Raw genomic sequence first — 27,651 nt, forward strand, 5'->3', positions numbered from 1 at the left:
GACTGTGTTATATACTGCGCTACACGCGGGGGATTTTAGATGGGCCAAGGGAGTTTTTAGCCTCGAGGCACACAATCTAGTGACAGAGAGACAGAGAGAGAGAAATGTGGACTACTGGCTCAAATACCTTTTGACGACTGTGGAGTTTATACAACGTGCATTTTCTGTCGTTCTGTTATCCTCAAAAACTGAAACAGTTTCAAAGTCATTATCTACCATGCTGGAATATAAGGGGGAACATGACTGAAGTAAAATTTATAGGGGCTGAGAATGCTGCTCTTACTGTTTTTGGCTCTGTTATCATGATGAGGTCATTTGACCTTGATAAACCTTCTGCTTCTCATCTGTAAGGGAATAACCAACTCATCATTCTTTTACATTCTTCCTGGAAGACCTAGGCAAAGTTTCAAAGAAAAACATATGTATATAAAAAAAATCCTGGACCTCAAAGGTTTAAAGATTAGGTTTAATTTAATGTCTCCCTAGTCAAACAAAAATTTTTTTCTTTTATTTAATCACAGTCTATTTTCATTATTCTCTTCATGTAACACACTTGCTAGATATCCGTGTTATTACTCAGGTTTCTTGTGTCGTTGGGGAAGCCATTTGTTGCAGGGCTTTCTGTCTTTGTTTCAGCCTCCCGTAGAAAGAGACTGAGTCTCAAGAAGATCACAGCTAACCAGCAACTGAGCTTGTCTTTCTCTCGCTCAGCACGGCATTGCCCCCAGGCCCGACGACTTCTCACAGGTTTTCCCTTGACGCAAGACTACTCTTATTTAGTCACTGCCTTCAACTGAGCCCTCTGAGTATAAAGATTATTAAGATTGCATAAGGCCTCTTTTCATTAGCTCATACTTTGGTCTAATATTACAAAAATGAATGCCAGGTGTTCATTCTATAGAAATGCATGTCCCAAAGACTATCTTTGAGAAGTTATGGGATGTCAAGGAACTCAAGACAACATTTTTGAATGTCTCCTTCCCGTATAAATCTGAGGAAGCATCGTGAAGGTGACTGGTTTATCATTGGGCATGCCAATTGGGGTCCCCACGCAGAAGAGTGGCAGTCTCCCAGGATCTTCCTTTCACTGGACTGTGGAACCCAAAGAGTTTGGGTATAGCTGGTACCCTTCAAAAATAAAAAGTAAACATGTTACTTTACTGAGAAGCAAGCACCACAATGGCACGATGGGTTTACTGTATCTGTTAGACTTTCTCATATATATTTTTCACATCCTGAGTGATTGTAGTTATTTTAACAGAAATGTCAACCATGATCATGGAGTTGGCGGCGGGCAGTGGGGCAGTAACAAAGCAGTAAAATAGATGCAGATACCTAGGTCAGTATTTTTACTCTAACAGTTATTAGAGAGATGAGAGATTATAGATACTGTTGAGTTAACTGAAACTCATGACAGCCTTCTATACAATAGAACACTGTCCTGTTCTGCGTCATCCTCATGTTGCCACCATGTCCATGCCCATCATTGCAGTGATTGAGCAATGAAGCTCACCTAGGTCTCTCTTGCCCTCATTGACACTCTACTTCATGAAATATGTCCTCCAGTGATTGATCCCTCTGGGTGACATGTCCAAAGTAGGTAAATTAGACAGTGTTCTGTTGTGATTCATAAGGTTTTTATTGGCGAATTTTTAGAAGCAAATTGCCAGCCCTTTCTTCCAAGTCTGGGAGTGTTACTGAAATCTGTCTACCGTGGGTGCCCCGATGGTATTTGAAGCACTGCTGGCAGACTTTCCAGCTTCACAGTAATGCACTTGCCACTACAGTGTGACAACTGCCGGACAGATGTGACCCCTCAAGACAGGGCCATATCAGTTAGCCTGTCAGCCATTACAATGAAGGAAATAGTGTAACTGAGAAATAACTTTAAAAGATCTCTACAATCATTCATTTTGATTCTAATATTATAATTTATTAATCAAATTATAAGAAGACTAGTTTGGAAACTCAGCCCTACCACACATATTTCTGTTAGGTAATTACATGGGCTCAGCACTTTAAAAATATTATGCTGAGACTATTCTGAAATATGATCTAGATGCATGCATTGCTATGGGCCACTGAGGTTGGAGGTGGACACATCTAACTCTGGTCTTAACCTTGGGTTCCTTGCCTTAACCAAGGCATTAGTGGCCTCTTGGGAGCTCTGGTGGCACAGTGGTTGCTGATAGGACTGCTGCCTGCAAAGTCAGCCGTTCAAACTCATCAACCACTCCGCTTGAAGCTTTCTGCTCCAGTAAGATTTACACCCTCAGAAAGCACAAGGGCGGTTCTATTCTGTCCTGTAGGGTTGCTATGAGTCAGAATCAACTTGATGTCAGTGAGTCAGTCGCTTCTCAGTCCCTTTCAAAGTTATCCTCTGGAGAACATAGTAGTACTTCTGCCACGAGTTCTAGGTCTGATAACTCTCCCAGGAATTGTTCTACTACATCATAATGGTAGCTGGTACTTCACAATGGCTTCTGAAGAGCCTGAAGAAGACAAAGTAGATTTGGTTGTTAAGACACCAGACTATCTCTTATCTGCGAAGACAGGCTTCCAGTGGCAATTAGTCGCTTTCTTGAGAACTGAGATGGTTCGGTGGCAGCATTCCCATTTTTCTAGAAGACCTGGGCTTGATTCCTGGCCTCTGCACCTCAAGTCCAGCCACCACTCATCTTTCAGTGGACACTTGAAAATTGCTATGATGCTAACCAGTTTTCCGTGGACCTTCCAGTCTAAGGAAGACTGGGAAGAAAGGCTTAAAGATCTACTTCCAAAAATTAGCCAATGAAAACCATATGGATCCCTCCCATCTGATCCTGCTGGGTACGGCCTTCCCAGGAGTCAGGAATGAACTTGAGGAAAGCTAACAGTGACAACAGCATCTGCTGGGGAAAGCCAGCGCTGGGTGGTTCTAGTGACCATTTGTACTGACATCCAGCTCTGAGCTTTACAGAGATTCCCAGAAAAGGATGCTCCGGGGATACACACGTGTTTGTGCAGGAGCCTCTCGTCATCTCGAAGATGATTCCAAAATTAGGTCTTGATCTAAATCAACTTCAAAATCGGCTCACCACCAAGTATTTTGCTACTGCTCGATAGCTCCCTGAGAACAGGGATTAGGATGGATGTTATTAATAACTATATGAAATTATAACTATATAATTATTATTAAGAATGATATCCAGTGCCAATAATGATACCAAAAACCTCAAACATAAAAGCACCAACCCATTAAAGTCAACTCAATCCGAACTCATGTCAATCCTGTGTGTTTACAGAGTATTGTGTTTTTACCCAAATAACATGCACATTCTGTTTTGTTGGTTTTGGTCAACCGGCCCTCCTGCCTCAAAGGTATTTTCATGAGTGCACTATGCTAATTTTTACAGCACCATGTAAAAAAATACCATAGCATACTTAAAAAAATACTTCAAAGATTCCATTGGTGCACACACACACACACACACACAATGTAGACTGCAGGCATTATTTGTATAAAAATATGGTAGATAGAACCGGGTTCCAGAGGGTTTTCTTTGCTATACTCCTTATACAAGTCGATCATCAGACCTTTTTCTGCATAGGTTCAAACTAGTAACCTTGTGTTTAGGAGCCAAGTGTAAATTGCACCATTCCAGAGCCCCATGCCCCAAAGCAAAGGATTTGTGTTGCCTGGCACCTTGGAGTGCCTGCAAAGCACTAGCGCTCTACCCCTAAAGGCTTTTGAAAATGAAATCTGGTTTTCTGAGTTCTTTATATTTTGACTGTCACGTCTGCTGGCGGCTCCTGCTTCCCAGGAACACACGAGCTACAGTTGACAGTGGTAAATGCACAAGAGAAAATGAGCCACCAAACCAGACATTTTCCAAAACCTTGAGGGACAGAATTAAAAGGTAAAGTTTGGACTACATCGGTGTTTCTTTTCCAGAGTTTTAATTGCATAAGTAAAAGTAATGGTTTCTGTTTCAATGGCATCTAACAAAACATGAGGGAAAACAGGAAGCCCACAGCCTCACAGTGATCCTATTGGACAGAGTACAGCTGCCCCTTTGAATTTCCAAGGCTGTAAGTCTGTACAAGAGCAGACAGCTTCATCTTTCTCCCACTGAGCATCTGGTGGGTTCTGACAGATGACTTGGTACCTAGAAGCTCAATGGGCAATGCCCTACACCACCAGCATCCCTAAGTTTCAGAGCCCGCAGAGTAAAAGCAGTATCTACATGGCTTCCTATCACTTCCACTGAGTGAACCCGGAGCTTTATGTTTAGTAATGTGAAGACTCAAGTGTCAAAATATTCAGGTCGAATGTTGAAAACCAAAAAACAAACACAAAACTGAGTTCATTTAACAAATATTTTCCCAAATGCTCGCTTTGTGCATGGCACTGTGTTCAAGTTGGGGAGAAAAATAGTACGCAAACTACCCCGGGACGCTCTACTTTTTTGAGGCAATACTATGGGTTGCTTATCAGAAGGACCCAACTCAATATAGGAAAGTCAAGCAAGACGTCCAAGATCAAGCAATGGGTAGGACTGGCCTACATGAAGACTGCTGGGAGGATAAAGAGAGAGGTGGGAAAAGTATTCCAGGCACGGAAAAGAGTCATTGTAAAGCCCAGGGTCTAAAAGCACATAGCAACTTTCAAGGAAGTGTGGACATTTGATCGATAACCTTCCATGTAGCTGATACCCACCCTTTGCCCAACCCTCCGCCAAGCACCATGAGAAGTATAGCCCGTGCGTGTTAACATGCACCTTTCTCGAGAGCCAGCTGCCTTCACTGGGTGCTCACAATAGTGAGGCCTGAATTAATAAGAGAAGAACACCTGATCACAGAAAATATAGTGCCCACATCAGGACTATGGGATCATGGGTGGTGAAGAAGAAAAGATATCAATAGTGCCTGGAGCTGCTCTAGAGAAATGTGCTGCAGACTGTGTAATAAATGATCATTGCTATCTTTGCTTGTTCAATGTCCTCTAAAAGGTAAAATAAGCAAATAGTTCCAAATACCCACAAAACCTTGTGCAGCACTTCCCTTCACCCCTGACACACACACATCTAATCTGTCACCACGTCCCCCTTATTTGATTCATCATCCCTCGCCTATACTGAATTAAATTGGTGTACTTTAGAGACTATAAATGTACATTTACATATGGAGGAATCTTTCTCTACCTTTATAGATTCCTGCCCTTATGATCGGTTCATTATAGCAGATAGCTCTCATGGGCAATGCATGCTTCGGAGAGTGCAGACGCAAAAGATACTGACCTGCCCTTAAGAGATTTAGTCCTGTAGGACCCAAAACCAAATCTATCACAATTCCAATTCACAGCGATCTTAAAAACAGGGCAGATTTACGAGGATGCGCTCTTTACATAAGTAGACTGCACATCCACCCCCCACAGTGAGTTCAAACCAACAACCTTTTGTTAGCAGCTGAGAGCTTTAACTACCGTGCTACCTCAAGGAGTCCTTAATACACTAGCAGGAAGGTGCTGCAGGAGGGAGCCAAAGAGTGAAAGATCAAAAGAGGATGAACCAAGAAAAGGGGTCATGGTGCTTGGATGCTTAGTGGACTGAATCCCTTCATTGTTTAAAAGGTACTTAAAATAGCTCATAAGACAGCACAAAAGACATCAAATAACTTAAAATGTACACATAAGAGGAAAGCACCGTGTGGATATGAGCAGACCCTTGAGCTGAACCTTGTGAGCGTACAAGTTTGAACATTTCAGGGGGAAATTTAAGATGCAGACAAGGGCAGAAGAACTTGAGATAAGAGGAGAGAGACTGAAGAAGTTCATGAAGCAATAAGCTTTTACTAGTAAAACTAGGCAAAGTCAAGATCTAAGAATCAGAGATGCAAAGGAAAGTTTAGAGACTTATGCTTTAAAGAAAGAATTGCTAAGCAACATGCAGACGATCAGAAGTTAAATCGTGTAAACTGTGGAGACCTCAATTAGCAGCTACCTAACTTCCACATGCATAAACACACTCCATTTTCAGCCAAGTTTCAGGACATGAACTTGAGCAGGAATTAAATTGAACTTGAATTAAACAGTGGCATTAAACTTGGCTTGAGGAACCAATATATTTGCCAATGATGGCCCAGATGCCAGACTTGAAGGTCTCCCATGTATCCAGAACTCCACGTCCACATCAATTTTCGATTCTTCTCCTTGAAAAACACACACACACCAAAAAATTCTTGCCGAATCAAACCCTATTCACAACAATACCATGTGTATCAGAGTAACCCTTAGGGTTTTCAAATGTTGATTTTTCAGACTTGGTTTGCCAGGCATTTCTTCTGAAGCACTTCTGTGTGGACTAGACTGCCCAACCTTCTGGGAAGCAAGCCACCATGCTAACTTTACACTACCCAGAGATCCTCCAGGGGCAGAAGGTCCCATCATCCTTTTCGATGCCTCCTCTGTCTCTTTCAAGTTTCCCTTTTTTCATCTATATCTCAAATTTTCCCTGATCTCTAATCATTTTTGCCTGTAAACTTGTATGTCTCTGTTTTTAAGAGAATAAGAGAAAGAAGGAAATAAAACAAGGGTCCCTTCATCCTGTTCCCTTTCTCAGCTAAAGTCCAAATATCTCACCCCAGCTTCCCTGCTCCCCACCCCACCTACCCAACTCCAAAAATGTGGTAGACTCACAGTCCTTAACTTCACAATTCACTGTGATCAGGCTTTGCCCCCACACCTCTCCTGCTCTGTATTACCAAATCAAAGATCTTTCCCACTGCCCCTAGGATCTCTGCGCCTTCAACAGCTGCTTCACGCCCCATGTGTTACTCCAGATAGACTAGAGAAACAAATTCAGGGAGACTTGTGTGTAAGAGAGAACTTCATGTGGGAGATCAATGTACATGAAGAAAACATCTCAGCCCAGTCCAGATCAAGTCCATAAGTCTAATATTAGCCCCGATGTCTGATGCCAGTTTGTAAATTCCTCTTCAGATTCAGGCAACACATGCAATGACACAGAATGCAGGAAGGTCACAGGCCAGTGGGTGGAAAGTCTTGTGGATCCAGTGGTGGTGGAAGCATCTCAGCACTGGTGTGAGTCTCCACGTGGCTCCTCCAGCTCCAGGGCTCTGGCTTTATCAGTGTAGCTTGTCAACAGGAATGTCTCCCAGGGAGAGTGTTCCCTGCCTTCAGTGAGCTCTCTATCTCCATAGAGCCTCCAAATGAGGTCATCAAGCTGCAACCTGATTGAAAGGCTAAACTCCACCCCTTCGCTCTTAATAGTCTCAAGTTGACACCAGATTATGTACCATTTATACCCACGTATAAGCGGAGTTTTCCAGCACATTTTTAATGCAGTTTTTGCGGTAAAATTAGGTGCCTCGGCTGATATTTGGGTCAGCTTGTACTCGAGTATATATGGTAACTACTACATCTCATTTATGACTTAACCCTTTGGTTTCTGTAATAGCACTCACCCTGTTTCCTCACTCCAGGAGACCTGGTGGCTTAGTGGTTAAAAGTTGGGCTGCCACCTGCATGGTGGGCAGTTCAAAGCCACCAGAAGCTCCACAGGAGAAAAACTGGGCTTTCTGCTTCTGAAAGCACAGTTCCAGAAACCCACAGGGGGTCACCATTGTGAGTCAGCATTGCTTGGATGGCAGTGAGTTTGGTTTTCCCTGTTTCCTCGGTACCTTTCCCTCTTCCCTGGTGTCTCAACTCTTCTCACCAGGTGTTTTCATCCTCTTCAGCATCACACAGCTGCACCTCGGGTCCTGATTGTGCCCAAATAGGCAACTCAACTCCTGTCTAAGCCTCTCCCCACAGGGCAGCCTCCTTTCTCTGCTGGCCCACATCTTTACCTGCTAGTTATTTCTGAGTATGCATTCCCTTAGGACTCATCTATCAGATAGTTATTCACTGCAAAGATGCCAAATAAAGGAGTGTTTCTTGGACACGTGGTCTGTTTAGGGGCAGGCAGAGGTTGCAAAGTCACATGGGAAGAACATAAAAAGAGAGGCGGTCCTGATTCATAGTGATTCTATGTATAACAGAGTGAAGCCCTGCACGGCCCTGCATCATCCTCATAATTGTTCTTGTTTGAGCCCATTTTTGCAGCCACTGAGTCAATCCATCTAGCTGAGGACCTCCTTCTTTTCCCTAACCCTCCACTTTACCAAGCATGCTGTCCTTCTCCAGGGACTGATCTCTTCTGAGAACGTGTCCAAAATACATGAGATGAAGTCTCACCATCGTTACTTCTAAGGAGTATTCTGACTGCACTTGTCCCAAGACAAATTCGTTTCTTCTTTTGGCATTCTGTGGTATTGTCAATATTTTTTACCAACATCATAGCTCAAATGCATTGATTCTTCTTCTATCTTTCTTATTCAATATCCAACTTTGACATGCATATGAAGCAATTAAAAATACCATGGCTAGTTAATATAAAAACTATCAAAACTAGAAACCACCATGTTCAAAAAGAACATCTCTTCCCTCCCCACACCTCCCCCTATCTTCCTGATCTCCATTTCTCACCTGGTCCCTTCCCCTCAGTCTCCCAAACTAGGGCATCACCCTTGACTCTTCTTTTCCACATGAGCCTACATTTAGTCAATAGTCAAGTCCAGCAGGTTTTAACTCTTGTTGTGGTTGTTAGCTACTGTCAGGTTAGCTCTGGTTCTTGGCAACCCCACATCAAGTAGAATGAAAAGTTGCCAGATCTTACCCCATCTTACCCATCATTGGTCTACGTGTGTCCATTGGTACAAACACAGCAATTTTTGAGTGCCCATAATGTCTGAAAGGAGCCTGGTGGCGTAATGGTTGGGTGTTGGGCCCCTAGCTGCAAGGTCAGCAGTTGGAGACCACTAGCCATTCACAGGACAAAGACATGGCTTTCCACTCCCATCGAGTTAAAGTCTCGCAACTCCCCAGGGGCAGTTCCACCCGGCCGTTTTGGGTGGTTATGAGTCAGCATCAACTCGAAGGCAGTGAATTTGGCTTTTAGTTTTTTGTTTTCCAGTGTAGGGGGCTCCTCTTCTGGCTCTATATTGGATGGCCTTCTGTCAGGGGCCATAGAATTTCATAGACTAATTTTGGGAAGTAGATTTCCAAAATCATTCTAGTGTCTCAGTGCCTTTCATTCTAGTGTCTTAGTCTGCAAGTTCTGCTGAAATGGATCCACCCTGAGTGGCCCTGAGAGTATTTAAAATATTAAATTCCACACTTCAAGTCGCCGTTGAAGTGGTCTACATTACAAATCCTCCCAGCTCCCTTCTAGGCATAGAACCATCCAACATCTGCCTTGAGCTATAGGTTGAAATCCATTTATAACACAGACTCCCTCCCTAGTCTCTTTCTCCTTAAGTCTCCAGGCTCTTTTCAGGTGTTCATTTTCACTTTACACTCTTTCTAGACTCGGTGACTTTGCTCCATCCATCTCTCCTCCCTGTCTCTGCCATTGTCTGTGTCCTGGCTCAGGTTCACTCATCACTAAGGAGGTAGAAGAGATGTCACCATCCCCAAATGCCTTTCCTGATCCAACCCTGTGTACTCTAGGAATCTTTTTCTCACTGTAGCCATCACTGAACTTTCTCTATCAAAAACTGATGGTCTACATGCCTGCCTTCCTCCTCACCCTGCCCACCAGACGCTTGAGCTCTTTTAAGAGAGAGAATGCCTTAATCACTTTTAATTCCCAGGATGTTATACACTCAGTAAATGCTGTGGAGAGGATTATATTGGTGAATGAGACAATGAAGGTATAAATAAAGGAGTCAAAGAAATCCAGGCAGGTTACACTATCTCTCATCTTCCCCTTAATTTTTAAGCCAGTCCCCAGAATTACACTTGGAATTTTTCTGGTCGACAACTCATGAAGCATCACCTTGTTAAGGCTAAATTACTTCCACAGGTTCCCAGAATGGGTTTCTGTTTTTCCTTCCCTACCCACGTGGAAAAGTAAAGACCAAACCAGAGATGACTGGAGAGGGTAAGTTGTTCTTGGTACAATCCAACATGCTGCCTACCTAAGCTCCCAGCCAGGAACAAAGCAGCTTCTGAACAAGGTGGTAGGCCAAGCCCTAGGGAGACAGTGGTTAAAGCCCTGGGCTGTTACCTGAGAGTACAGGATTTGAGCCCATGATCCCTCTGTGGGAGAGAGATGTGGAAGTCTGTTTACATGACTATTGTCGCCTTGGAAACTATGTGGGGGCAGTTCTAGTCTGTCCTCTAGGGTCACTCTGAGTTGAAATTGGCTTGACAGCAAAGTTTTATTGTTATTGTTGTTGTTTGTTGTTGACACACTGAGAGCAAGGGATGTAATTTACAGGCCCCAGGGTAAAATGAAAATCCGAGGTAGCCTGTTGAAAAGCTGATAAAGCTGTAAGAGACCCCAATAAAAGTATTAAAAAAGAAACAAACTGATAAAGGGTATATATAGATTTTTTTCTCTCTCTGCTGTTTCCTTTCTCAACTATTCACAGTCCTTTTATTTAATTTTTAATATTGTCTAAATAAAGGACAATTTAAGCTTTGTTATTAGCTTGAATTTTACCATGTATTTTAATAGCATGCAATGACTATTTTAAATGTAAAAAGAACAGTTCTGGCACACGTGAAATCACTGAGATTATGCAATTGGTCTGTCGGGGCTTGTCATCAAACAGTTCCTTGAGCTGGCCTAGAAACTCCGAAACCCAACCACACTCCCTTCCATCGAGTTGATGCTGACTCATAGCATCCCTATAGACAGGGTGGAATTGCTCCTGTGTTTCCAAGACTAACTCTTTACATGAGTTGAAATTCCCATCTTTCTCCCAAGGAGTGGCTGATCATTTCAAACGTTGGGGATCACAGTCCAATATGACCATTGGAGATCGCTGTCCAATATAACCACTGGGCCACCAGGGAGCGAAGCCTAAGACACACTTAGGAGAAAGAACATGCGCTCATGGGCTGGGAGCTGGCTGAGGTAGCACTCCCCAGCACAGGAAACTTGCCCCGTCACTTTCACTGCCAGTGAATCAGTTCAGACTCATAATGACCTATGGGTCAGGTTCCTGTGTTAGTCTGGATACTTTGGAGAAACAAATCCACAGAAACGCATGTATAAGAGAGAGCTTTATATAAAGGGTAAGTGCACATCAAGAAAACATCCCAACCAGTGCTGCCCAAGCCCACAAGTCCAACATTAACCCATATGTCCAACACCAATCCACAAAGTCCTCCTCCATCTCACAAAACACACGCAGTGATGCCGACTGCAGGAGAAGGACCGAGTCAGTGAATGTGTAAACATCTCAGTGCTGGCAGGGGTCTCCACATGGCTGCTCAGCACCCAGGGCTGCATCAGGGTAGGTCCATGTGGCTGCATCAGGGTAGGGATGTCTTGCAGGAAGTGAGCCTTGCCAGCTGAAGCAGGGAACTGGCTAAGGCAGCTGTACCCTGGTCCAACCATCAGAAAGCAAAAGACCCAAGAACTAGAAAGGGGTGGCTCACCAAGCCATTTATCCCTCCACCCTTCAATGTTTTGTGTTTTAATAAACATGCGTCTATTGGCCAAGTTGGCACAATAAACTAACTACCCTAGGTTCCCAAGACTTTCAAATCTTTACAAAAGCAAGCAGCCTCCTATTTCTCCAAAAGAGAAACTGGTGATCTCAAACCACTGAACTTGGTGGCCTACTATGACACCAGGGCCCCTTGGATACTTGAAAGGCCACTGGAAACCCTCTCAGGTACACCAGGTCGCTCTCTCCACATCCTGGTTACCTACCTACAGACTCACTCAGTCCTGCAAGAGCTGACATCTACTGGGCTCGCTCATCTGCAAGCACCCCCGCATCACCAACATGGAACATCCTGGTCAGGGACAGGGGCTTTGAAAAGAAATTCAAGCTTCACCCTTTCTCAGGGGCCACTACCCTTGCCACAGCAGGGGGGTAAATCCTTGTAGGATCTTGACATCTCCATGCATAGGAAGGAACCAAGCATCTCCAGGCTTGGCGCTCATCCAGATGGACAGTTGTGCTACCACCAAATGCCAACGGGCATGAGTTCTTGGCTGTAACCATTCCTACCTAAGCCCCCAGAACCCTTTTCATGTTGGAGGGTACAGCAGTTACAGGACAGAAGGGGAAGGCAGACAGAACCAGAAAGTCCAGGTAGAACTCAGGGCACCAGGGAACAGTGAAGCACATGGTGAAAAACAATCCCAGAGAGGCAGTGGAAGGCAGGACTTTGCTCCAAGACCTGGATGTGCATTCTGTTGTTTCACAGACTCCACTTTCAGCAGCACCCTCAGGTTGACACCAACTCATGGTCACTCCGTATGTGTCAGAGTAGATCTGTTCTGGAGCCGTAGATCTCCAAACCCACCTTCTGAAGTGGCTCTCATGTACCCCAACCTCCAGCCTTTCATGCCCAAACTGGTACTTGTGGGCACCACAAAGGGACTCCCAGACCTCATGGACAAAACCAAAACTCCAGACAGTGACCAGCGAGCATCGAATCGCACTAGCAAGGTCTTTTTGAGCTTGAGTCCTTTCCAGATGCCCAATTAAGTGACTTGCCCAAGGCCATAAAGTTATTAAATGGCAAAGTTGGAATGAAACCTACTTTTTTTTTCACCACACATGCTGTCTGTTTCAGAATATGTCTTGCAAAAACAACATGAAACTAGAAGATTAACCACACGATATATTCTTAGTGAGAAAAAAGTAGATCCTAATAGGCAAGCTTTTACTGTTAGCAATTTTACTTCCTAGTGTATAAAACACTTTCTTGTTTTAAAAAAATCTTTTTATTGGGGGCTCTTGCAGCTCTTATCATAATCCATATATACTTCCCTTGTGTCAGACACATTTTTACATATGTTACCATCATCATTTTCAAAACATTTCTTTCTACATGAGCCCTTGGTATCAGCTGGTTTTACCCCCTCTCCCACCCTCCCTCCCTCATGAACTCCTGATAGTTTATAATTTTTTTTCTTGTCTTACACAGACCAACGTCTCTCTTCACCCGCTTTTCTGTTGTCCATCCCCCTGGGAGGAGGTTATATGTAGATCATTGTGATCCAAGCATCGTTAATCTCATTATTGGTCCTGAGGGTGTTATCTGTCTCGGATTCCCTGTGTTTCCAGCTCTTCCTGAACCAGTGTACATGTGCTGGTCTAGCTGGATTTGTGAGGTAGAACTGGGCTCATGATAGGGTGGGGAGGGGGGAGCATTAAAGAACTAGAGGAAAGTTGTGTTTCATCGGTGCTCTACTGCACCTGACTGGCTCATCTCTTCCTTGTGACCCTTCGGTAAGAGGATGTCCAATTGTCTACGGAGGAGTTTTGGGTCTCCACTCTGCTCTCACTCTCATACACATTGATATGAGTTTTTGTTCTGGGTCTTTGATGCCTGACACCTGATCCCATTGTCACTTCATGATTAAAGCGCCTTCTTAAATATTGCCATCACATCCTCTAAAGTAGGTGTTATTGTTATTCCCATTACACAGATGAAGAAATAGAGGTTCCCTTGCCCAGAGTCACCCTGCTACTCAATAAAAGAGCCCTAAATTCCATCATCTTGGAATAATCTTCAGTCTCTTAGTAGGGACTGTGGGCACAACTGGGCAAGGATGAAGGAGGTTTCATCCATCATTTGTAATGAAGCAATTCCATGTGGAAGACATTTTCTAAGGGCCACATTGATTGCTAGATAGGAAAGCAATGGCTCTGTCACTTACTGTGTGACCCCAGTGAAATTACCCATGAACACTAAGCTTGAGTTTTCTCATATGTAAATTGGAGATCACAATACTAATATCTACTTCATCAAGTTCTGAGAAGGGAAGCAGCGTGTCTGATGCATAATTGGCACTTAATGAATAATAACAATCATCATCATCAATTCAGATGGTGCAACAGATTGACTGGCACCAAGACCTTTCCTCTCTTACCATTCTGTAAACGTACGTTTCCATACTGAACACATATTCAGTGAAAATCACTTCTCCCCAAACAAGGAGAATTAACTATTCTTCAGATAACAAGAGTAACTGAGTGAATGTTCTCCCTGCTGGAACCTCTAGATCAGATGCTGTGTTAGAAGGGAGCATCTGGTCCCGCGTTCTCATTTTTCAGGAGAGAAAATTAAGATCCAGGAGAGTTAAATGGCTTCTCCAAGTTTCCACATTTAATTAGTGCCAAGCAGGACTCCTCTTTCAGTGCTCATTTCCCCTGAATGTTGCTTTCTTCTCTAAGACACAACTTTACAACGCATCACTAGCCGTGCCTTGAAATGTACTTCCTTTTGCTTTTTTTCATCATGCAGCATGACTCTAAAGAACTGTATGTTCTTTTTATTTGGGGGTGGGGGGTAATGGATCTTGATGATCCTTATACTGTGTGCAGTGACTTAAGTTCATGTGTGCTCCTTGGACCCCTAAATTAAAGGAGATACTGGTATTATTTTCACACTATGTTCTCTTTTTCCCCTGCCGGATAGGAAATATTTTTGAGCCATATGGGATTCTAATTCTCTGAATGCTTTTAGATTATCAGATGTCTCAACTGACAGTCCTGGATGAAAATCAAATCATGAGAATTTGCAAAACTGGAAAGAAAATTAAGAACATTTTGGTGTTACCGTGTACTGGCAATTCCATCTTTATCTTTTCTTCTTCGAGTAGGGGGAAAAATAAACACACCAGGCTTCTTGACTATTAGAATTTTCCGACTCCTAATTTTCAAGCTTATTCGATAAATTTCTTGACTTTGTGATCTTTAGATTATGTGTTATAGATCTATGTGTCGGTTTTGACATATGCATTTATTCTCTTGAGATTTTGCTTTCTTCAATCCTTGTTGTTAGCCGCCATCAACGCTGCTCCAACTGGTAGTGGCCCAATGCACCACGGAATGAAGCACTGAGCCCGCCTCACAATTGTTCCTTTGCCTGAGTTTATTGATGTAGCCACTGTGTCAATTCAGCTCCTTGAGGGTCTTCCTCTGTTTCAATGCCCCTCCACTTTACCAAACATACTGTCCTTCTCCAGGGACTAGTCGCTCTTAACAATATGTCCAGAGTATGTAAGAGGAAGTCTTTTCATCCTTGCTTCTAAGAAGCACATTAGTCATACTTTTTCCAATACAGATTGATTTGTCCTTTTAGCAGTCCCTGGTACTTTCCATGTTCTCCACCACGACAATTCAAATGCATTGATTCTTCTTCAGGCTTCCTTATTCAATGTCCAACTTTCTTTTTTTTTTAAATGTGCCCTAGGCATGAAACAGCTCAGGACACAATCCAAGCATCAAGCTAGGGTGAAGAAAGGACTTCAAGTTGGCTCTGTCCATGACAGATATAAGAGCACCTCCACCAATCAGGTGTCTCTTTGCCCATAGCCAGGGGTGTCCAACTTTCATATGTACACGAGGCAACAGAGAATACCATGCCTTGGGTCAGGAGTACCTTAGTCCTCAAAGCAACCTCCCTGTTCTTCAATACTGTAAAGAGAGCTTGTGCGGCAGATTTACCTAATGTAGTACATATTTTTATTTCTTGACTGTTGCTTACATGATGGTGGAAACACACAAGACAAAATCCTTGGCAACTTCAACCCTTCCTCCATTAATCATGATGTTTCCTATTGGTCCAGTTGTGAGGATTTGGGTCTTCTTATATTGAGGGTGATCTATACTGAAGGCTACTGTCCTTGATTTTCAGCAGCAAGTGCTTCAATTCCTCCTCCTTTCAGCAAACAAGGTTGTGTCATCTTCATATCTCAGGCTATTACTAAGCCTTCCTCCAATACCGATGCCGCATTCTTCTTCATGCCCTTGTGTAAGGTATGCAGAGATCATTATTCTTCAATGGAAACAGTTGACTGGTGGTATATCCCTAATGTTTCCCACACTTATTTTTGGTTTTGTGACAAACATCTCCAGGGTGAAAACATTCTTCCCTGATGTACCTTTATTTTTAAAATTGTGGTGGGAAAACTACATTCCTATAACTATTCAATTAAGTAGATACTAATTAATTTAAGTAAGGTGCCACATCTTCTTCAATATAATTTAGTGAACAGCAAAGTGGAAGAAGTTTGATAAGTACTAAAGCAGACACACAATACTGAAGATGTATAATCTTTTCTCTCAAGAAATATGGCATCTCAAAAAATTAGGAGACAAATATACCAAGTTACTACAAAAAGTTCATGGAAAATGGACTTTAAAGGTAATGTAATTTTTCCACAAGCTTTTTTGAAGTGTCCTTGAATATAAATAACATAAAATATGCTATCTTTTAATTTAGACAGGATTCCCCCATTTTAGTAATACTCAATTAAAGTAAATGCAAAGGACTCTTCGGTGGTTTGGACACCCTTTGAGTATTTCAAAAGTAAATCCAAGAATACCAGACAAAAGGCCATTAATAAACTTTCACCATGAGACAAGGCACCTCCCTTTTATACCTTTTTCAAGTTGAGTAGTAGTATGTAGTGATGAGTGGTTTGGAGGTAGAATTCACTCCCAGTGATTACTCGTAGTGGTTACTCATTGGGCTACTGCAAGGTCAGCAGTTTGAAACCACCAGCTGCTCTATGGGAGAAATATGGGGCTCTCTACTTTCATAAGGAGTTTCAGTCTTGGAAAATCACAGGGACAGTTCGACCCTGTCCTATAGGGTCGCTGTGAATTGGCATCAACTCAGCAGCAGTGCATTTTTGGTTGGGATGTGGTATTGCCTATGGGTTCAATTTCCACCCAGCCCACTTCATGCATGGCCACCGTCCACCTGTCAGTGCCCTGGTGCTAGGATGTAGACCAGGCTTCAGCACAGCATCTGGACTGGGAAGCACTAGAACACCCGACTACTGAAAATAGCCAGCCAATGAACTGTGCCCAGCACAACAGCTAGGTCCCCGTCTAATCGTGGGAATGGTACAGAACTGAGCTCAGAGCCAACTTAAAGCCGCAAACAACAACAAAATCCTTCATGCGATACATCCATACTGTACACAGGGCAAGGAGAGCTGCGTGCCTTATGCAAGTTTCCCTTGTAACCAAACCAAACACCAAACGCCAGGACATAGTCTGCTTCAAATAGCCTGGATGACTTTTCTCAGTTGTGGTTTTGGTAAGCTTTCAGTTTAACTGCTTGGTTGGGTTAACCGGTTGCTTATGTACTTGATTATAGTGCAGTGATCGAAGTGGAGTTGTCCCACCACAAAATTTTCAAAATAGAATTCTCATAGGCTAAAAAAAAAAAAACTTTTTCTCCCTGGAGATGCTTTGGGGGTGGGGGGAATCACAAAACCAAAAATAAGCCTGGAGGAAAGTCAGGAATAGTCCATCGGTCAACTATTTCAATTGCAGAATCCCTCTTCACACCCACCTAAGGCATTCTGGCTTCGAAAGAACGTGAACACGAACTTGTGGCACCTCAAAAGTTAGGGAAAAGCCACTCAGAGAAGTCCATGTAACGTGTCCCCGAATGCTCCTGGGCGTTCCGACTTCAGGAGAGAAACTCCTTCCGGCAACCGCTAGCTAGCGTTATGCACAGTTGGTCCCCTTAGTGCTGGGACTACTTTATCCAATGTGCGGGCTGCCTCGCCCGCCATTAGAAGCTCAAAACCACTCCCCCATTTAAAATCTGTCAAGCTCATAGAAATGGGTAATTTCACATCCAGTGAATGTGAACAGAAACCAAATTCATAGGGAGCTAAGTAATCTTTTTAAGGAGATTTTATGATTTGAAGTAAAAATGAGAGACAATAACCTTTAGGTAACCCTTCAGGCACTTCCCAGTCTCTCAATGTGATCCTGATAACTTGCATTTCCTCCTAATATCCCTTCTCTTTGCTTTTCTTTATGGTCACTGAATTCTTAGTCTACCCAGGGTAAATGTTAAGGATTTTGCCCCTCTTATGGCCCCCACCACATGCCCCAGTCCATGTCCCAGCAGTATTTTACTGAGATTTCAAAACAACAACAACCCAAAGGTCCACGCAACTGGATGCAAAAGATAGAAGAGCTTTAACAACCTTTGTTATCTCAGGGGTAATGGTCCCATCGCCTTGGTCACCCGCTTTCAGATGATCCATGGGGATCTCGGTTATTGGCGGGCCGTGGACTGCGAGTCCATCTCAGTCTCCATATTAGGACAGGTGGTGCTCCCTATCCTGGGAAACCCTGCTGCACTTTCTTCTTGTTGTTGTTTTTAAAGAACAATTTTTCATTTTATTTCCTTTCAGGCTTGTTTTTCTTCAGCTTCTAATCTTTACATAGGCTTTAGAGGAGGTCGTGGGGCAGCACCTGCAGGTCTAAATCAAGGTGGGGGGTGGGGGATGGGGGGATGTTCGGTCCTTCCGGGCGTCACGTGACCGGTTCCTAACCTTCCTGTGAATGGCTCAACTTGCACTGTCCTGCAGCTTCGAAGCACGTATGCGTCCTTATGACGAACTTCTGAATGGCCTTGGCTTTGGGCACGCAGCGGGCGCAGTTCGTACAGCGAATGAGCTGCACGTGGCCGCGGCCTTTCTTAGCACGACCGTTGTCACACCTTTTCTTTGTCATCTTAGAAGCAAGGGCGCAAGAGAAAGCGCGTTTTCTTCTGGACACGGGAGATGCAGTTGTGTTTTCCTTCTGTATTCAAGGAAGCAAAACTTTTCCAGATGCGCCCCAGTGTTTCCTTGGCCAAAATTCTTCTTAAAAGACTCTCAGAGCCCTTTCACTTGTACAACCTGCCCAGGAGGTCATTGGAGAGGGGAATACGCCCACCAACAATGTCCGCCATGAACTAGCATAAATGTACTGGACCGTAGATGATAGCCTGGTCATTACAAAACCCACTGCTACAGAGTCAGTCCAACTGTGCGATCAATGTGCATGATTGTGTCAGTTTAGGCCCTCTATCAAAGATCAGACTGACCTTTCTTCCTTTTCCTGCTTTGATTCAAATGAAAGATTACATTTGGTTTTTAAACTGGACTCCCGAGTGAGACCAGTTCTTATGATTCTCCAAATGTTCAAATTGTATCACCTTTTTCTCAGCTTTGGATGTGTCTAGTCTATTGCTTCAATTTTGGTTGTTGAATTCAGTTTCCATATTGCCTCCACCCATTCTCTACACCACTATCGGAGCGTATTTAAATCAGTCTGTCCCCTTCAAAATTTCCCAGTGCACCTGGAATAAAACCAATGTCCTTCTCATGGCCTGTGAGTGCCCACTCTCGCCCAATGGCCTCTCTTCTCTCAGTCACGAAAGTCTAGTCTTACTAGGATGTGTTCCAAGACTGTACGTTTTTATGAGGTTAGAAAGCCTAATCTTGCTCCAAGGCGTGTTTGAACTTTGACACTCATCAACCTCAATAATAATATCTATAAAAGTAATATTATAATAATAACATAATAATTTGCTTACTTTTCTGTCTTTTCTACTCTCCAGTAGAGTCTAAAAGCCGTTGTTGTTGTTGTTGTCGTTAGATGTCGTCGAGTCAGTTCTGACTGTGCAACAGAAAGTGAAATGCTGTCTCGTCCCGAGCCGTCCTCACACATGTTGTGATGTTTGGGTCCACTGTTACAGCCATTCCATCAAGGGCCTTCTTCTTTTGTGCATCCCTCCATTTGACCAAGCATGATGTCCTTCTCCAGGGACTGTTCTCTCTTGACAACATGTCCAAAGTACATGAGACAATGAGTCCCCATCCTTGCCTCTCAGAAGCATTCTGACTGGACAGATCTATTTTTTCTTTCAGCAACTCTAAAGGTAGGTGTACTTTATCTGTCCTATTGGTGTGCCCCAAGACCTCACCCAGTACCTGGCACATAGGCAATGTTAAAAATGGACTCATAGATATTAGCTGAATAAATAAATATGACTAAATGAATGATTGGCAGTCCCACCTTCTGGAAGTTCAGTAATAGCATTAACTCTGGACGGAATTCTGTCAACTTATTTCCAGTTTTCACTCACCTCCTGTCTAAGGCTGCCCGGTTTGGCAAATAAAAATATAGGACCAGGAGTTAAATTTAAATTTCTAAATTTTATCTGACAGTGCTACTCCGTTCACTGCCACCTTCACTGGCACGGTCTGTCTCTATTTCTGTGCTCTTCTCCCTCCCTTCTGCCTTTAACATTTATGTGGCTACATCTGGACATCAATCTCAGTGTCAGGAGACCCATCGCCCTAAAGCTGGAGATGTCAGTTCCTTGAGGATAACTACCTTCTTGATTCTTAATGAGTTGCCTTTATGCTGGTCTGCCATTCCAAAAAGACTAAATTATTCTCCGTTAATATCACAGGCTCCTTCAGCTTCAGAAGCGTTCTCAGGAGACTGAAACTTCCCTTTTGTCTAGATTCAGAACATATTTAGTTAAGGCCACAAATGTTCTTAATCTCAGACAACTTCCCATCTTAATTTGTCACAGACATCCTTCCAAATCCTGGCTTTGGAAAAAGTCCTAAGCAAAGTTACCCAAACATGGCCTTCACCTTGAGGGGGTCATTTTTTCAGTTGGCCAGTCAGGTAGTTTGACAATGCCTCCCCTTCAAAGGAGCTGAGACTCCCACACTGCCAACCCCACACCACTCTGTTATTTCCCATCTCCCAACATAGGTGTAAGGCCTCTGGTGGCAGAGTGGTTATACTTCTTACATCAAGGTCAATAGTTCGAACCCTCAAACCACTCCTCAGGATGAAGATGAGCCTTTCTACGCCAGTGAAGAGTTTCAGTCTTGGAAACCCATAGGGCCATTTTACTCTGGCCTAGAGGGTTGCCATGAGTCAGAATTGGCCAAATAAAAGAGGAAAATAATCAGCGCATAAAATTCATTGTCATTTGGGTAGCTGCTAAATGCTAATATTAAAAATAAGTTAAAGGTTTCATGCGAGTGTAAGATATGAAAATAATCTACAATTTATCAAGGGTTCACAAGGAGTGGAGAGTGAGGGATGGAAGAACAAGAGAGGAGCTGATACTAAGGCTCAAGTAGAAAGAAAATGTTTGAAAAGTGTGATGGCAACCTATGTACAAATGTGCTTGATACAATTGATATATGGATAGTTTTAAGAGCTGTCAGCGACCCCAATAAAAGATTTATTTTTAAAAAAATGCTTTGAGAGTGAGTTGTACAGACTGTGAGTCAAAACGTGGCAATTTACTTGGTATTTTAGCACTATTAGCTCTTGATGACAGAAGTAACCATTTAAACTTGGAAATAGAAGTAACCATTTGAACTTCCAGTAGGTAAATCACTTATGTGAAATAAAATAGGTTGGATAACCTTTTCTGTCAATTGTCTTATAAATAAATAAAAGTATATTTACTATATTCATGATGCGGCATGCATAAAAGTAGAGTCATGGGAGTTACTTAATCTGCATAAAAAATGCCCCAACTACACATTTGATGCCGTTTCTGTACTGAAGAAAACATTCGTTCCAGACCGATTATAGACTATGTGACCTGGGCTACATTATAGACGCAGTTCCTCTTCTGTAGCAGGAAGATCTTACCAGTGATCTTTTACTGTACGTTTCATAAAGTAGGCAGAATATCGGGCACTCAGGGAATGCCCAATGACTGGTACGTGATAGGAAGCTCTTTGGGCCTTTCCTGTTTTGCTGTGTGCCCTTGTGTTATCTGTGTTGCTGTTGTCATTAGGTGCCATCAAGTCATTTCTAACTCATGATGACCACGTGTGACAGCGGAGAACTGCCCTGAAGGCTGTAAGCTTACGGCAGCAGCAGTTCTCCCCGAGAGCCACTAGGTGGATTTAGACAACTGTCCTTTGGGCTTAGTAGCCAGTTAGCCATCTGGGTCACCAGAGGAGAAAGGTGGCCATGCATAGAAGCGAATTTTTCTTGCTTCTCCAAAGAGGAGTGCTTATTTTGAAACTCTTGCTCACCAGTGAGAGCCCATTTGTAACAGGAGCCGTGAGCCGATACACAGGTGCCATCTTCCTCTTTTGTGACGAGCAGGGTGTCCAGACGACCCCAATCACTGCTCACTTTTCTCTTGTGAACCCGTCGAAAATGTTCAGATATTAGATAGAAGAACAAAACTTCAATACCTGCCAAGATTATGTACAGCCTGGGAGACTTTCTTTTAATTATTATTATTATTTCCCAGCTTGTGATTGAAAAAGGACACGGGACAGCTGCTAACTGTGTTCCTTTCATCTCTTCATCTCCATTTTTGGCCTGTTCTTCGAATAGCTCTCCTGCCACACTCAGTCTGCAGCACAGTGAGAGCTCAGGACGGAGAATGATAGGGACTCCTGGCCTCATCCCACCCTGCGCAGACTCACCTGCGGGGAAAGACCATTGAACATGTAGGCTAGCCTTTCTACCCCTGCGGGGATGGTAGAACCCAGCTAGACACCATGCTTCAAATGCCAGAGAGGAACTGAAGCTTTGTAGTCAGATGTGGAATGTTTGGACTAGAAAACCCCCAGGTCCCTGCCAACCCAGACCCCATGATTCAGTGAGCACGAGAGGGGAGGACAGGTCAGACAGCTTTCCAAATTATCCTCGTCGGAGGGGACTCAGATTCCCCCGATGCGGTGAACTCAAGGATCAAGCATGTGGGAAGGCTAGCTTCAAACATGAATTTTATGGAGCTCTAAAGTAAAATTTAAATGGCTTAGGCGTAGCCATGTTTTTTACTGAACCTTTTTTCAATTACATGAACTCCACTGGGGGGTAAAGAAAGCCTCCTACCAGCTTCGGAAGCAATTTATTTCAGAACTGTGGGCCGTGGCTCCTTCATTTGTAAGACGGGAGAGTAAGGATAGTGCCTACCTCATCGAGTTGTGGCGAAGATGAGCCAAGTTCTTATGTGTGCAGTGTTTAGAACAGTGCCTGGCACAGAATAAAACCTCGGAGAGCGTGCAATTCAATTTATACTCCCTTATACCAGCTGCAGTGAATCTAAAGAGGACTCACATAGCCGGAGTCACATAGCTGTATGTACGTACCTAGAGGAAAGTACTAATATGCAAATAAACTCAGCTCACCACAACTTTTCTTCTTATGTGAAGGAGTTCTGGATCTTTCAAGGAAAAATATCCTTAGAAAATGAAAAATAAGCTCTCTATTACAGCTGTGAAATTTTTGACCAAAGGCAGTACAAGTTACTATCTAAATGACTTTCAGTCTTTATAAGTACGCACCATTCTAAATGCCCCCCAATGATTCATAATTATAACTTATGACATAACTAAACACTTTAATACTCGGATAAATCAACATGTGATCACTTAAATTTCCTCTCTCTCTGTATGTCTTGAGAACAGATGTTTCTCAAGAGGAAGTGGATGTGAAAAGTCAAGGGGAAAATAGGTGATGTATAAAAGTCGTTGTTATTTGGTTAGCTGTTATCTGCTAATCTTAATAAGCCAAAACTTTGGTTTATTTTAAAGTATTAAACTATGTCGATGCTGTCTGTGATCGCTACATGATGTCACAGTTGTTTGAAACCATAGCCCTTGGGGCCTGAAGAATGCAGAGAACTTCCTTCACACACTATCAATGTTATGATTTAGTTCAATTGTGAACGAGAGTTGCATTAGACTAAGCATAATACATTCAAATGAAGGACTGGGGGAGAGAGGTACAACATGTCTGGGTAGTTGATGGATTAGGAATGAGATCCAATCTTAAGTGTGTCTTGAAATCAGATTTGTAGATAAGTCAGAGCAGATGTGTGAGGTTTTTTTAATGGGCCTTACTTTAGTGCAAGGAAAGGGTGGAAGTCTTTTTCAATTATTTAACAGCTTCACAAGCAGCAACGGAGTGTTACAGTGATGAAAAATTCATTTTGAATAGGGGTGGGTTTCGTTGTTTTAAATGAGGGCAACTGTGCATAACATTAAAGGGCAAATAAGAATTGCCTTTAAGTTGAACTTGGGTGACCCAGAACTGTCTGTCTAACCAAATTTTGTCTGACTGCCATTTCATTAGCATAAGAGAGAATTACAATCAGAAGAAACACATCATCCATTATCTGATCATTTATGAAAATCCTTGTTTCTGTAGGGTAAACTAAGTAAAGCTTTGTTCTAACACTGATAGAGTTATAAATCTGGTATTGATCACAGTATTTATTATCACAATCATGCAGAAAAGATGGGCACTGGATTGACTTGTAAATTTATACCCAAATGATTCTAAGTTTATACAGAAGTGAAGGGTAGCATTGTAATCCCAAGAAAATTATGTGTATTTTCATACCACCGTGTTATGTATGCTGTAAAAAGAAGTGTTATATTAAGAATAAAATAAATTATGTGTTTTCCCTGTGTGGGCTTATAAGATATCACTCTATTATACAAGTGTTCTATTTTCAATATTTAAGGGCACACAAATTGTGGGAAAGAATCTAATTTGGTTAATTATAGAGCAAAAGCAATTTTCCCCAATCAACCATCTCTTCTTGAGTTTCTTTTCAGTCTGGGATTAAAGTGAAGAGTCAGAATAAATACTATCCATCTCAAACTTATATTTAGAAGAAACCAGTTCTCTAAAATTCTTGTCTGGTTGCTTGACTTTTAATATAATATGCAATATGTAGAAAAAGCTTCTAAATGACGATGAATCAGCACCAAAGTTATGAAACTAGGAGAACTCTTCAAGTTGGAATTGTGAAAGACACAAGAAGTACAGATAATTTTTAGAAATGCTTCCAATAAAAAGCTTTTATATTAAACATAGATCATAAAATATAAAACACTGCTTGTTATTATATTTTATCATCTTACTAGTTTATCACAGCTGAAAGAAATCCAATACAACTCTGAGCAATTAGTTCATAAAATAATACTAGGGGACTCTTTTTTTTAAAAGATATAAAAAAGCCCTAGGATTAGAAATTTCTTCCTTTTTCTTTTAAGTACTTTTATTGAGGGCTCTTACATCTTTTATCACAATCCATATATTCCTCCAATGTGTCAAGTACATTTATAAGTTTCTTATTAGGATAAGAACAGCTTCTCTAAAATCACGGCCTCAGGTCTTTCATCCTTCCAGTCAGTCAGTAACTCAACTTTACCTCTGATCATTAGCCCTTACATATCCTCCTGCAATATGCCTGGTTAGAAGTTAAGAAAATAATCAATCATTTATCTTGGACTTGTCCTTACATAGCATAGATTCCTTGCCACTAAATGAGATAAGCTTCTAATTTGTTCTGATGGCTGAACATTTGGAAGGAATTTTGCTAAAGATCTTAAATATAATAAGTATACATTTTGATGAACAGAATGGCCCGCAAGCATTCCTTATTTGATTCTGGTACTTCTTCATGTTGGCTCATTTGTGTCCTTTGACTATAGTTTCATTGTCTATACTATGGTACTGTCTGATAGGGAAATTTACAATTATGGCAATGAAGTTAGATGGGCAAATAGCCAACAACCACAAGTAAACAGTGAAAGCTTGAAATGTGGCTATGGTTACTTAGGGAGTGAATTTTTAATTTTGTGTAAATCTATTTATTTTAAACAGCCATATGTTGCTAGTATGTTCTGTGTTTAGACAATTTCAACTCTAGAACATTCTCAAAACCTTTCTCTAGGCAGAGTATGTCCTTGTTTGTCCAAGACATTGTTGTTCTTAGATGCCATCTAATCATTTCCGACCCATGGTGACCCTATGCTCCACAGAACACAACACTGGATGGTCCTATGCCACGCTCACGATTGTTCCCATGCTTAAGCCCACTTTTACTGCCACTGTGTTTGCCCATATTGTGGAGGGCCTTCCTCTTTTTCAGTGCCCCATTACTTTACCAAACATGATATCCTTCTCCAGGGACTTGTCTCTCCTTACAGCATACCCACAGTATGTAAGACACACAGTCTTGCCATCCATGCCTCTGAAGAGACCTCTGGCCTTACTTCCTCCAAGACAGATGGGTTTACCCATTTAACAGTCCCTGGTACTATCAATATCCTCCAGCACCACAATTCAAATGCATCAATTCTTCTTCCATCTTCCTTAGTCAATGTCCAACTTTCATGTGCATAGGGAGCAATGGAAATTACCGTGGTTTAGGTCAGGTACACCAAGTCCTCAAAGTATCATCCTTGCTTTTCAATACTCTAAGGAGGTCTTGTGAACCAGATCGCACTATGACTTTTGATCTCTTGACTGCTGCTTCTTTCAGCATAGACTGCGAATCCAAGCAAGACTAAATCCGTGGCAATTTCAGCCCTTTCTCCATTTACCATGATGATAGCTATTGGTCTAGTTGTGAGGATTTGGGTCTTCTTCACATTGAGTCATAATTCATACTGAAGTCTGCCATCTTTGATCTTCATCAGTAAGTGCTTCAGGTCTTCCTCACTTTCAGCAAGCAAGGTTGTGTCATCTGCATGTTTCAGGTTGTAATAAGCCTTCCTTCAATCCTGATGCCACATTCTTCATATAATTCAATTTCTCGGATGGTTTTCTCAGCATACAGATTGACAAAGTATGATAGATAGAATCCTGATGCACATCTTTCCTGATTTTAAAACGTGTAGTATTCCTTTGTTGTCTTCACATAACTGCCTCGATCCACAACAGGTTCTTCAGGAACACAATGAAATGTTGTGCAGTTCCCGTTCTTCTCAAGGTCATCCATAGTTTGTTATAATTCACACAACCAAATGCCTTTGCAGAGCCAATAGAACACAAATAAACATTTTTCTGGTATTTTCTTCTTTGAGCCAAGATCTATCAGATATCAGTAATGTTATCCCTTGTTCCACATACTCTTTTGAATCTGGTCTAAACCTCTGGCATCTCCCTGTCTTGTTACTGAGTGAAATCAATGATATCAACATTCCATTGGGTCACCTTTCTTTGGAATAGGCACAAGAATGGTTCTCTCAAAGTCATTTGGTCAAGTAGCTCTCTTCCAAATGTCCTAGCATAGACTAGTAAGTACTTCCAGTGTTTCTTCAGCGTGTTGAAATATATCAAAGATATTGATCAATGAAATCTATTGACCAAAGATATATGAAATATATCAAATGGTATTCCATTTGACTGAGTTATCAAATGGCTCAATTCTTGGAGCCTTGTCTTGGCTAATGCTTTCAATGCAGCGTGGACTTCTTCCTTCAGCATCATTATTGTTCATATGGTACCTCCTAAAATAGCAATATGCTGACTGACTGGTTCTTTTTGGTACATGTATATGATGAGTAACCAAAAATAGGCTAAATATAAAAGAAAGACATTCATGATTTTGAAGGCCTGTAGAAAGAGAAAGATGCTTATTAGTTATTGTTAGCTGTCATTGTGTCAACTACCCCAGCACAAGGTTCCCAGGCTCATTGGAAAGAAGCTGCCTCTACCTGCATTACAGCCATGATTACCTATGTACTCAAGTATAAGTCGACCTGAATATCAGCTGAGGCACCTAATTTATCACAAAAACTGCATTAAAAATGTGCTGAAAACTCAGCTTTTATAGTATATTGGATTCATTGGCTGGTTACAGGAAGTAGATCACCAGGATTTTCATCCCAGTCTGTCTTCTTGTGGAAACTCCACTGAAGCTTGTTAGGCATCCTATTGGAAACTTTGAACTGACAGATAAGTGGTCACTACGCATGAGGTGCATTGACCAGAAATTAAAGCAGGCCTTCTGCGTGGGAAGTGCGAATT

General features: G+C 42.2%; 1 protein-coding gene and 1 non-coding gene across 16 annotated transcripts in view; one reads left to right on the plus strand and one right to left on the minus strand.

Moving 5' to 3' along the window:
- Positions 1-27,651, plus strand: part of ANKS1B (ankyrin repeat and sterile alpha motif domain containing 1B) — a 1,331,756-nt gene that overhangs the window by 902,957 nt on the left and 401,148 nt on the right. The window lies entirely within an intron of this gene.
- Positions 15,259-15,402, minus strand: LOC142452267 (small nucleolar RNA SNORA48). The gene has a single exon (XR_012785289.1). It is a non-coding gene; the product is annotated as a small nucleolar RNA SNORA48 (small nucleolar RNA).

Source organism: Tenrec ecaudatus, chromosome 6 (assembly GCF_050624435.1).
Source record: "Tenrec ecaudatus isolate mTenEca1 chromosome 6, mTenEca1.hap1, whole genome shotgun sequence".
Classification (NCBI taxonomy): Eukaryota; Metazoa; Chordata; class Mammalia; order Afrosoricida; family Tenrecidae; genus Tenrec; species Tenrec ecaudatus.